The sequence below is a fragment of the Mus musculus genome, chromosome 4, assembly GCF_000001635.26.
Source record: "Mus musculus strain C57BL/6J chromosome 4, GRCm38.p6 C57BL/6J".
Classification (NCBI taxonomy): Eukaryota; Metazoa; Chordata; class Mammalia; order Rodentia; family Muridae; genus Mus; species Mus musculus.
The window spans coordinates 10,611,890-10,624,550 of record NC_000070.6 but is presented as its reverse complement, the minus strand read 5'-3'; the positions used below and the strand labels follow the sequence as shown (position 1 = coordinate 10,624,550).

Sequence of the window (12,661 nt, the reverse complement as noted above, 5' to 3'; positions counted from 1 at the left end):
CTTTTGGCATTCCAGAAGTAGAGACAACTTTAGGCTCAGGCAGTCAATTTACAAGCAGATACAGTGAAAGCTTTTGAAAGATACTAGACTGAGAAGGGAATTGGACTAGAAGCAGACTTGATGTCTTTGTGAACTGGAGAAGTAAGGCAGTGTTTGCAAGTGAGGGAGGACCCTGGAGAGGAAAATCTATTTACTCCAGAAAAAGAAACTAGCAAAAAAATCTACTAACCGGTTAACATAGTGTGTCTACAAATGTTACCTTTCAGAACTCCAAATTAAAAAAAAATGAGATAAACTGAAGCTTACAAGCTACCACAAATAGATACAAAGTAGGGATTGATATCACTAACTTAGTGCTGGAATGTCCAAGCTGCAAATCTTTCTTCACCTTCCAGAATGATGCAAAAATGAGATGATTTGTAGCAAGATGCTTGCATACCAAGATATGCAGGTAATTTAAGGATAGAAAGAAAACCTATATTAAGAAAGCAATGTGAAGGATATCAGGCAGACAAATTGGAATGTCCACAACATAGGGTTTTATAACCGGTAGATTCAGGCTTTTCTTTATTTAGGGGAAATTTTCTTCTAGAATATGAATGATTCTGCCTTCCTTATGTTTGACTGCACACTTAAGAGGGATTGTAAGTTTGGCCTTATTCTGCTCTTCGTTTAATTGTCTCACTCTCCTTTCCTGGGCGTTTAGTGTGGACACCCTTGGACTTTGACACTGGTAGGCCTGGTAAGTAACTTTAGGTCTTAGCTGAATGACTCCTCCAATTATTTTCATTTTCTTCTTTTTTTTGTGGCTTCAATTTTCATCTCATTCACCTTGTCTGGTAGAAGTCACATTTATGAAATTATTATGCAGAATGTAGTACTGCCTGGGACCCATCTTGCACAGAGTTATGGAATGACATTGGTTTAATATGGCTCTGACTGTTGGATGGTTGTCACTGATTTGCAGAAGCAACTGATGGCCAGAGGGAGAAGAGAGCAAGCCAGTGACATAAATAAAAACTCAATGCCCATGGGTAGAAACACACATCACTAGTGTGTAAGCAGAGTTCTGTCTTTGAGCAACCCCTTAGCTATGCCTTGCTTTCTTTCATCCTCTGGTGCTGAATTGCTACCCTAGACTAACTGAATAGCTAGTCTGCACTAAAAAGAACATTAGGTCCCACTCTGATCTCCACACATTAGACTGGACACAACGAAACAACGGCTTGTCGTGGGCTTCCTTGGGTAAGAAGGTCTACTTCTCCCACCCTCTTGTATATCTTTTGAATTTGCCTGATGTGTATGGTGGTGGATGTATATCCTTCAGAACATGGAGTGAAGTGGTCAGGACTGTTATTCTTGGAAGTGTCAGAGAGGCAATTTGAGCCAGGATAAATAAAGCAAACATAAAAGAGAGACATAGAAACTTAAACACTAAAGGGGCAGTTTGAGCAAAGCATCTGGGAGCATCTCAGCAGTATGGCTGCATCTCCCAGCATTGTAGCTCCACCTTCTCGAGTCACTGGGTTCCAGGAGATCCCACTAAACAAGTCCTTACATTCCTACAGTCTAGGGACCAGAGAAGAAAGATAGATCCTTCAAACCCAGGGACAAAACCTGGAGGAAGATTTCCATCAGCTCCTACTGGTTATGTGTCCAGTGGGGTGGGGTTTAGGGGAAGACAATCAGCTCTCATGGAAATAGATCCAGAGACTTCCTCACCCGGGGATCCATCCCATTTACACTCAGCAAACCCAGACACTGTTGTGGATGCTAACAAGTGCTTGCTGACAGAGCCTGATATAGCTGTCTCCTGTGAGGCTCTGCCAGTGCCCCACAAATACAGAGGTGGATGCTCACAGCCATACGTTGGACTGAGCATAGTAGCTGCATTGAAGGGGCTAGAGAAAGTACCCAGGGAGCTGAAGAGGTTTGCAGTCCCATAGGAGGAACAATAATATGAACTAACCAGCACCCCCAGAGCTCCCTGGGACTAAACCACCAACCAAAGAGCACACATGGTGGGACTCATGGCTGCATATGCAGCAGAGGATGGCCTAGTTGGGTGTCAATGGGAGAGAGGCCCTTTGTCCTGTTAAGGCTCAATGCCCCAGTGTGGGGGAAGGCCAGGGCCAGGAAGGGGGAGTGGGTGGGTTGGTGAGCAGGGGAAGGGGAGAGGGGATAGGAGGAAGGTGGTTTTTGGAGGGGAAAGTAGGATAGGGGATAACATTTGAAATGTAAATAAAGAAAATATCAAAAAAAAGATTTTTTTAAAGAAAAAAAAAGAAAAAAAAGACAAAAGAAGTGGGGGGGAGTATGGGGGACTTTTGGGATAGCATTGGAAATGTAAATGAAGAAAATACCTAATAAAATAATAATAAAAAATAAAATAAATACAGAGAGAAAAAAAAGAAAAGAAAAGAAAACCAAGGAAGGAAGCAGTAGTTTGAACATGAGGGAAGGAACAAAAACCTCCATGTGCCTTAGTGGAAGTTCATCTTAACCAAGCTGTGAGGGGCTACGATTCCTCATTCATGTCCAAGTATACAAGTGCTATTTGATATCTTTATACTGTTTCCCTTTGCGTACCCCAGAAAACAGCACTTGGTGATTTTGTAACCTCAAGTGTAAATGAACCTCAGGATGTTCCTAGGTCCAGCATAATTCCAATCAGTTGTCACTTCCTCTGTTCAGGGTCTGGTGAGAGAGAGAGAGAGAGAGAGAGAGAGAGCTCTGCTGCTTGGGATGACAAAAGACTTGAAGGGCACCAAGTGGTTTTCATTTGGATCACAAGTCAGAGAAGGTTCAATTACTCTAAAGCTTTTAAAATCAGCTCCGCTCCAGAGCGCACGGTTTAGTATTTGCCATCTTGCAGAAAGACTCAGCGTTTGAGATGCAAGCTAAATGCTTTTAGCCCACTTTATAGCAGACACAGGGCTTTGGGCCTCATTGGGCTGGAAGCCAGATCTGTGGGCATCATGACAGTGTGTGTATTTAGTACACAAGAAAGGTGACACGGTTTAGCTTTCCAGCACTTCTAACCATTACTGAGCCCTTTTCACATGGTCCAAATTTCTCCAATTTTTACATCATAAAACCTGTCATTAAAAAATTTCAAATGTCATTGGTATGTAATGTGTTGATTTTCCAAATTCATGGGTTAAATAATCAATGTAGTGGGAGAAAGCAGCACAATTATGAAGACTCTGAGTAGCAAGGCCAGGAGAAAGTATTTAAGTAAACTTTTGTGTTTTCTTTGTATATCTGTTTCATTTTATCTTTCTATATTTACATCTCTGGTTAAGTACAATATCTGGCACATAATGGGCCCTCTTTTATAGTCACTGAATGAATTGATAACATATAAAATACTAATAGGCAAGGAGGATAAAAATCACCATCAAATCTAAATATACTCCTTCATGGAAGGACAGCTGATCACAGCAAAGAAAGATGGACTACCAGACCTTCAAAAGTTGTCTCCGTAGTATTTTTGCTTTTTAGAAGTCCTGGAAATGCATCCTTCCATCTTTCTGACTCTAGTGTATGGTAAGTTGTTCCTTAGTTGAATTGTTTATTTTCTTGAAAAAAAAAAAAAAAACAGTACAGATCGACCTCAAATTCACTGTCTACCCAGGGTGGGCATAAACTCACAACCCACTTTCGTCAGCCACCTAGTCCTGGAATTACAGACTTCCACGCCTTTACCTGACGACGACCATTTCTAATTTCTTAGGTGTTTTGAGATAGATGGTTGATTTTAGTCAATACAGAACTGACTCCATGCAAATAGAAACTCCGAATCTTCACTCAGTCTTGTCATTCATGGAGTGAAGGCCAGTTAGATAATTTGTGGGGTCCAGCGTGTAAGAAACCCTTGTTTAAACTGTTTAAGAACTTTGAGATGGTGACAGCAAGATATTAGACCAATGCAGGTTCTTCTCCCTGCAGGCACCTCAGGGATTAGAGATATGCCATTTTCATGAAATCAACTCAAACGCACTCTCAAAATGTTGGGGGAATCCATGTGCACCCAGTCACCTATTGCAATCAGTGGGCTGCTTCTTACAAATATGGAGACGAGAAGTGAGGGGACTGTCAGTCAAGCTCAGATGGAGTAGCATCTGGGGTCAGGGCCTCAGAGTCTGAGGTCACAGAGAGCTGGTGAGCAGAAAGCCCACACATATGACTTACTCCCAAACATTAATAAAACAGTGTTAGGTTTTTTTTTTTTTCAGTTTTTTTCTTTGCAGCTTCCTTATGAGTAATCAGAGAATTAATAGTATCTAGATGACTTACAATGCTTTCTCTAACTCTCACTTGTTCTAATTATTGTCCTGTAATGATGCCATACTTGGGATGTTACAAACTAGCTCAAACCAAGCTTGAAGATTTTGAAGATTTTTGTTTTGTTTTTTGTTTGTTTGTTTTTTTATACCTGTACTCATCTGATTAAACTTTATGGAAAGTTACTGGAAAATTTTAAGATTGGCTTCCCTGCTCTAGCTAAGGAATCCTTTATCGATGTCTAATCTAATAATATTTATGAAATGGTTCTAGGCCTTGGGGATGGCAATGGCTATAGAAACCAAATAATGACAGCAGTATTAACTGAGGCCTCATGTCTGAGCAAATTATATTTGTGATAAACACTTGATGAATCTTATTCATTTGAAAGCCCATCAAAAAGCAAATTTAGTAATCAGTGTAACACACTGAATTCTAAAGTTTTATATTTTACACTTATGATTTGTTTTTGGAGTTACTTTTTGAGTATTGAGAAAAGTATGGGCTAAAGTGTGTTTTGTAATTTTTTTCTTCAATTCTTGCTTTATTTGCTGATTAAGTTGCTTTTCCAGTGAAATACCTTGATACTTTTGCCACAGGTTTAGCTGAATGTCTGGAATCTGTTTTGTTCCACTGATCTATGTTCTGTATTTTCACCCACACCACATTGTTGAGGCTTCTGTAACTTTTGAGTGAGTCTTAAATTTGGCTGAGTCTACCACTCTTGTATCTGTCTCTCATCAAATTCTGGAATTGCAGGTGTGCACAGTCATTTCTCTCTCAACTTTATTGTTTTCAAATAAGTTTCATTATAATATGTCCTTTGACTTTCCATAGTTTTAAAAATTAACTTTAGAATTTTTAAATTCCTCTGAGGTTTAAATTAAAATTGTTAAAATTCCTATTGGCTAAAGGCATTTCCTCAGTCCTCTTCAGAGCATTTGCTGTAACTTTTCCTCTGTGACTACCTCTATTTATCATTTACATCACCCTCAGTACCCCAGCACTGATGTGTGGTACCCACAATGATATTAAAGGTATAAAAGTCACTTGGTGACTCTGTAATTGAGATTAGGGCCTCAGGAAGCAGTATGCCTTAAATTCAGTAGACAATGACCAAGAGCCAGAAAGTAGTCAAGGTGTAGGCGGGCAGGAAGGATTAGCCTCTCTTAGTCCCATGGAGACAGGAATAGGGGATGCCTGATGGCTTGTTCTGCTCCCAGAAGGAAGGCTAGGCTGAAGCAGAGTAAGCATCCTTCCTTGCTTCCTTTCATTTCTCTCCTCTCCTCCCTTGCTGAGGTGCTGTTGACCTGCTGTTCTCATCTCCTACCCTTTCTCTTTGTTTTTTCTTCTCCTTAAAAAACTCAGTATTCGGATACACACATAATGTGTGTGGATCAAATCCTGTCTCCTTTCCAATTCCTCCTCTATCCTTCACACTTTTCCCTCTCTGTGCACCCTACCCCAATTTATCTTGTTCTTTTTTTTGTTGTTGTTCCAAATTCTTCCTTGCATGTCTGAAACACATTAGAAAACAATATTTTCTAAAGGTTAGATATGTAAATATCTTTTGATAGAAGTTTTGAGATGTAAAATTTTAAGCATTAATCAACGTTATTGAAATGTGCTGATTATGATTAATTGTTGGATAAAATGTTCTGACAACCTAGGAATGTTTACCCTGGTTTGACTCCAGTGTTAATCCCCGACTTCATCTCCCCATAGCGATGTGTCTGTAGTGCATCTTTTACAGCTTAGTGGAATTATTGACTCTTACATTTTCTTTCTTCTTCATGTCTGGCAGCCATGGACCAATTAGTCTGAAAATATGAAGATGGGAAGGTTATTCTTCAGTGACTCAGTAGGGCAACAGATGACAAAATGTTTAATGTTTATTTCAAATCCATTTCCATATTAGACTCACATTCAGAAGGTTTAAAAATATTTTTATTTGGGTAGAAACTGTTGTTCACATCAGACAACAGTCTCAGTTAGAAAACGCCATCATTTGAATTACAACTTCTTTCACAGGTGTGAGGCAGACATTGCAATTTCAAGGATCATAAGTTTGGCCTTCTTTCCGACCTACCACACACAATGTTCTACTTATCAAGGCTATATTTACAAATGTCGTATTTGTTCTGGATGTTTTAGACTTTATTCCCAACATTAGAAATGCCAAGGGGATTCAAATATTAATTTGAAAGGTTTTGAAAGATGACACATACTGAAAATGTTCACAGCTTGAGTTTATTTCATTTTAGTTTTCTAGGATCCAGTCATTGTTTGACTTCTTGGGAATTAATTCACAAAGTGCTTAACCAGACCCAGATCATTAGAAAAGTACGTGGTAGACAGGGTGCCTTGCTGATATGTAAGCAACATAGATTGACACACTGTTGGCTTTCCTATTTACATTTCTTCCTTCCTTCCTTCCTTCCTTCCTTCCTTCCTTCCTTCCTTCCTTCCTTCCTTCCTTCCTTCCTTCCTTCCTTCCTCCCTCCCTCCCTCCCTCCCTCCCTCCCTCCTTCCCTCCCTCCCCCCCCTCTCTTTCTTTCTTTTTTGTTTTTTTGAGACAGGGTTTCTCTGTATAGCCCTGGCTGTCCTGGAATTCATTTTGTAGACCAGGCTGGCCTCAAACTCAGAAATCCGCCTTCCTGTGCCTCCCAAGTGCTGGGATTAAAGGCATGTACCACCACTCTAGGCTTCCTATTTACATTTCTATTGTTTTTAAATAACTTATTTTCTTATAGATTCGTTCATTAATTCATTTAACAAAACTCTTGTTGAGCAATTGCTACTGTATTTGGGTTTTAAAAAAAAACAATAAAAACTACCTATATTAGGAACAGGAGGTGAAAATGTGGAGTAAAAATGTGACTGGTTTGTTTAGCTGTGGACAAAAATTCTAGACAAGCTAAATTTGATTAGTACTTATGACAGGTAAGTAAAAGACGATTACACACACACACACACACACACACACACACACACACACGGAATTCTGAGCAAACAGATTTCTCATAAACTAACTCTTTCCACAAGAGGAAGGGAAGATCCAGACACTGTCTCTGGGCCTTTTGGGTAGCATCAAGTAGAGAAGACAAATGAATGCTCTTCTGATGGAAGTGGCAGAGAGGCACAGGAAGAGTGGGGAAAGGCATTTAGGGGTTGTTCAGTTTCATTTTCCATTACTGTCATTAAATATTTTGACCAAAACAACTTAGGGAAAAAGAGTTTATTTGGCTCACAAGTCCAGGTTGGAGTGTGTCATTGCAGAGAAGCCAAAAGAGGCAGCAATCTGAAATAGCCAGATTTACCCACAGTCAAGACCAGAGAGCATTAATGCACCAGTAAAGAACAAGAGCATGAACACTACCAGGCTGCACTCACTGTCTTTCTTTTTATGCAGTCTAGAATCTAAACCTAGGGAACGGTGCCACCCGTTTTTAGATTGGGACATCCTGTATCAATAAATGTAAGCAATGCAGCCTCCATCCTCTCCTGAGACCCACCCATAGGTCTAACAATCTTTTACTAAGGCTCTTTCCATGATATTCTATAAGGTGTCAGATTGACAGTTAAAAATAGTTATCACACACACACACACACACACACAAAGAAAAAATAAAAAAGAAATGCCTTTAATCCCAGCACTTGGGAGGCAGAGGCAGGCGGATTTCTGAGTTCGAGGCCAGCCTGCTCTACAGAGTGAGTTCCAGGACAGCCAGAGAGACACAGAGAAACCCTGTTTCGAAAAACCAACCAACCAACCAACCAACCAACCAACCAAATAAATAAATAGTTATCACAGGACTCCCAGGTCTAAAGTTTTGAAATTGCTAGTGCCTACAGATATGACCCAAGTAGAGATGTGGATACACATCTATTGTTCTGCTGAAAGACCAAGTCAAGAGTCCCCAGCATATATTGAGAATATATTTGGACCCTGGTCTAATGGGGGAACCTGGAAGCTGCATTCAAATTATGAAGACTCTAGGAATTTTTCAATGACATATTGGATTTATCCAGCGCAAATTTCATTTGGTATTATGTCAACTGTCATTCTTTCTGAAGTTGCTGAGGTTGGAAGGAATGACAACAAAATATAAAGAACCAGAAAAGGAAAAGAAAGGAACTCAGGAAAATTTCTCAATCTTTTAACTACAACTGACATAGCACATCTTCTATTTACAAAAGATGGAAGGTTGAGTTTCAAATGTATCTTGGTTGCACTGCATATACTGTCCTCTGAGTCTGCTTCTCAATGGCCCTTCACTTTGACTTTTATTTTTGCTGGGCTTGTATACTCCAGTGTTAGCAAGAATCCCACTAGGTTTGTTGAGACTATTATGTTAAATATCCATACGCCATCTTGGATATTGATTATACTATCTTGCCTCCTGAAAATACTATTAGGCCAATTTAGCAAAAAGACAATCAAACAAACAAACAAACAAACAAACAAACAAAAAGCCAAAACCAAACAACTTTCCTCTGTCCTTGATGTCTTAATTTTCCATTTGTACCCTAGTCCTAACTCTAATCTGTTCCTTGGCTTCTTGGCAACCAACTTGCTAGGATGTCTGTCTTTGGATTTGAGCTCAGTTTTACAGTAGAGTCCTTCCCTGCTCCACTATTGCAACAGTTCCTAAATAAATTCTGCCTTTACAACTTTCCAATTTAAACACTTTTTTGATCTTTATTCTTCATTAACAAACAAGGCTGTGATTGGAAACTACTAGTTTGTGTTGGTGATTACATCTGTTCAGGTTGATTCACAGTCCTCAATATTAAACACTAGGTACATCCTCCCTTTAGTAATTGTAAAAAATAATTTTACTTGTTGCTTATGTAATTATTTCAAAGGCTTTAACAATATTTTATCTTTACCACAACTTTTATGATAAATATATTTTAGATGGTTTAGAGTAGTTACTTGCCTTGGTAAGTGCAATGGTTAGTATTAATTTTCAATTTGGCTAGACTCTAAAGTCACCTGGAATATGAGCATGCCTGTGAGTTGAGACATGTCCAGTGTGGGTGGAGCCATTCCTTGACTAGGATTCTGAAATATACACTATGTGCTAGGAATGGGAACCAAGCAGTCAGATGCTCAGATGCCTGCCTTACCCTCTGTTCCTACCAGTGGATGTGATGTAACTGCCTGCTTCAGGACTTTGTCACCTTGCTACCTAACCATAAAATATTCCCTGAATTGTGAACCAGAACAGAACCTTTCTCCCTTAAGTTGCTTTTATCATAGGATTTTTATCACATCACAAAAGTTAAATAGCCAGATCTCCCCTGGCTATCAATAGCAGTACTGGAGTAATGGACTTCAAATCCTGCATGTTTTAAATGACACACAGAGTTTAACATATAAACAAAGAAACAGTCTATCACAGATATTGTAGCAAAAAGGAAATTATTAAGATGAGGAACTTGTTAGCTTTTGAGAAGAATGTTTAAAGAGCTGGGTGTGCAATCAATAGCTTGTCTTAGGTGTCAGAATGAAAAATTATTTCATGAGTATACTTGAAAACTTTATTTTTTCACATATAAAAATCAAAGTTTAATATATTTAAATTACAACAGGAGATATTTTACTTAGACAAATCAAGGTAAAATCGTGGCCATTAAGCTAATTGCAAGTTCAATATACGTTTCTATCATTCAATGCACTCATGTAATTATCTACTACTTGTAGACATTGGGTAAGATGCCACATAGAGAGGGGTGGAAGAGGCACACCCCTACCAACTCTCAGCTGGCTTGTGAAAGCCCGAGACAGTCTTCAGCTACAGAGCACAAAATGAAGCACAGTGTTGGTGTGACCATCTTGGTTGAAAACAGTTCACAGTCTGCTTAGCTGTGTACCTGTCTGATACAGAGGCAGTGCCAAATGTTCTTTCAGAGTTCTTTCAAGTTCCTTTCTCTCATTGAAACACAAACCCCACTTCTACGACTGCTGCTGTTTCTATTGCTATGGAAATGATGGTGATGTATATCATAAATTCAAATATTATGACAGGACTACAGGGCTCAGAGGAGGAAAAGATGATTTGGAAAGGGACACAGTTTCCCTCCAAGCCAAATCCCTTTGCTAATGAACACAAAGCTAGGAAAAGCTTGTGAGAAGGCAATCAGCCTGGGAATGGGCTGTAAGTGAGGTTCTTGTCCAGATGTGCCTGAGCTGAGCTTGGTGGATAAATCTTAGCACTGTCCACTGGAATATTCCTCAAGCCAAAATGCTGTCGATGAGCAATCCAAAGGGCCTCAGTCTTCTGCCTTGATGTAGGTGGAAACTACTGGGTTTCTCCTTGAGAAACCATCTCCGTTCCCTGTTAACCCCCCACCCCCACCCCCCAGAGGGCAAAGGAGACAGGACAGGAATGTGACCTCTGACCTCCAGGGGGCATTGATGCCTAACTTTAGGAGGCACTACATTTGCATCATGGCAAGTGCTGACCTACTAAGGAAGACCACTTCTCTGAATCTTTTCAGATGAACCCTTTGTCCTGGTTGTCAGGCGTGGGGATAGGGTTGGGGGTGGTGGTTGGCTAAGGGCCACCGAGTACTCCTCTGTCTTTGCTTGTTCCTGTGAGAATTTTTCGGACCTCATTCCTGGAATGCTGCCTCCTCTGTATTGGCATTGAAACTCCCCATGTGGCTTAGCTTTCTGTCTGAGATGAGAATAGTGGGGGTATTAGGCTCCGAGGTCAGCAACAGTGAGGTTGCAGGCAGGCTCTGGTTTCAGCAGTTGGCTGCTTGCGTTTGTCTTCCCCACCCTCTGGCCTGGCCCCCAAGAATGTCATGGTCAAAGTCAAGGGAACTTTGTTTAGTCTGTATCCCAGCCTTGAAGAGGTCATAAAAACTCCCCAGGCTGTGATCAAGCAAGCTTGGAGCTGCAGGCCTTCAGTCATTTGTGTACCTTTCTGGCCACTTTGTATTTTCGGTGTTGATCTCTCTTTCTCTACCCTGGTGGATGGAGACTCTTTCTGGAAGTTATTGTGCTGTTGCTATGCTCTTGAGACTCTGTGCACAAACCGATGAACTAAGGGGAATTATGCTATTGTTTTTATTGGTATTGTTTAGTCGTATTTATTGGTACTAAATAAGTACTTTAAGAATTCATGAAAAAGTGAAATAATTTTTTTTGATTACATCTCTTCTTGGAAAGTCTATATTTTCATTATGATTTGAAAAACTATGATGAGAATACCTGATCTTACATAGTTTTTTTTTTTTTATTTTTAAGAAGAAAGAAACAAAATACCTGAGCATAAAAATAATGGTGCTTCAGTATAAAAGAGCTGAAAGGTTTCCCATGAGGAAGTCCCTTTGAACCTTAGAACAGTATTTTAAGGTTTCTTTGTACCTTCTGTGGATGTTTGTCTACTGTCTATCTGTTTGTGTATGCACCACGTGTGTGCCTGATGCCCTCAGAGGCCAGAGGAAGGCATTAGATCCCCTGGAACTGTAGTTACAAGTGCTTCTTATACTCCGTGCATATTCTGGGAACTGAACCTGGGTTCTCTGCGAGAACAGCAAGTGCTCTTAACTCCAGAACCATCTCTACAGGACCTAGAGCAGTAGTTTTAAAAGTGCTTTTCATTAGGGAAAGAAGGATGAGGAAGAGGAGAAGAAAAGGAGAAGAAAGGGGAAATAAAAAACTTTGCCGCTAAGTTGAAAATTCAGCTAGAAAGCCAAAACCCATCTTGGAGCAGAGTTTTATGGCTGAGTTATAAACTTTGAAAAGAGGGCTGTATAATGGAAATGTTGACAGACTCTTTACTATAACTGTGCTAGCGGATGCCCGCTGTAATGTACTGTGTAATTTATAGGAGTCACCTGTTAAGCCATCTGGGAAAGAAAATTTCCCTTCTTTTAAAATGTTAATAACTTGATTAACCTTTTGAACTTCCATCATTATTCCAAGTGGAGTCCACACAAGCCAGTCACAGCTACACAGCCAGTTTGTATTTACACATAAAATTTGGGATGAAAAAAATGTATATTGAATGGCTTTCCTTTTCTTGTCCTGTAGAAAAATGAGTTAGAGGAGAAGTTGCTTCCCAGATAACCTGGGGGAAAGTACTTAATTTATACAAAGCTGCTTACAAGTTAGGGAAGCCCGCAGGGCATCTTGCTAAAGGAATCTGTATTCACGTGTCTTCTCTTCTTACCTTCTTCCTTCATTAGATCAGACCTTCCTCCTGCTCAAGGGGAAAGCTGGTATTTTCAGTCTAGGAATGTTGACTCTAACTGTTTAACAAATTGCTAACTGGCTCATAGAGGTGGTTTTATGGTTTCTGCTCTTGAATAGCTGACAGTCTTGTCAATGAACTCCCCGTTGCTAATAGTCCTCCTT

At 39.9% G+C, this 12,661-nt stretch overlaps 1 long non-coding RNA gene across 1 annotated transcript in view; it reads left to right on the top strand.

Moving 5' to 3' along the window:
• The window catches only part of 1700123O12Rik (RIKEN cDNA 1700123O12 gene), a 289,772-nt gene that overhangs the window by 173,252 nt on the left and 103,859 nt on the right, over positions 1-12,661 (top strand). The gene's annotated exons all lie outside the window — the stretch shown is intronic.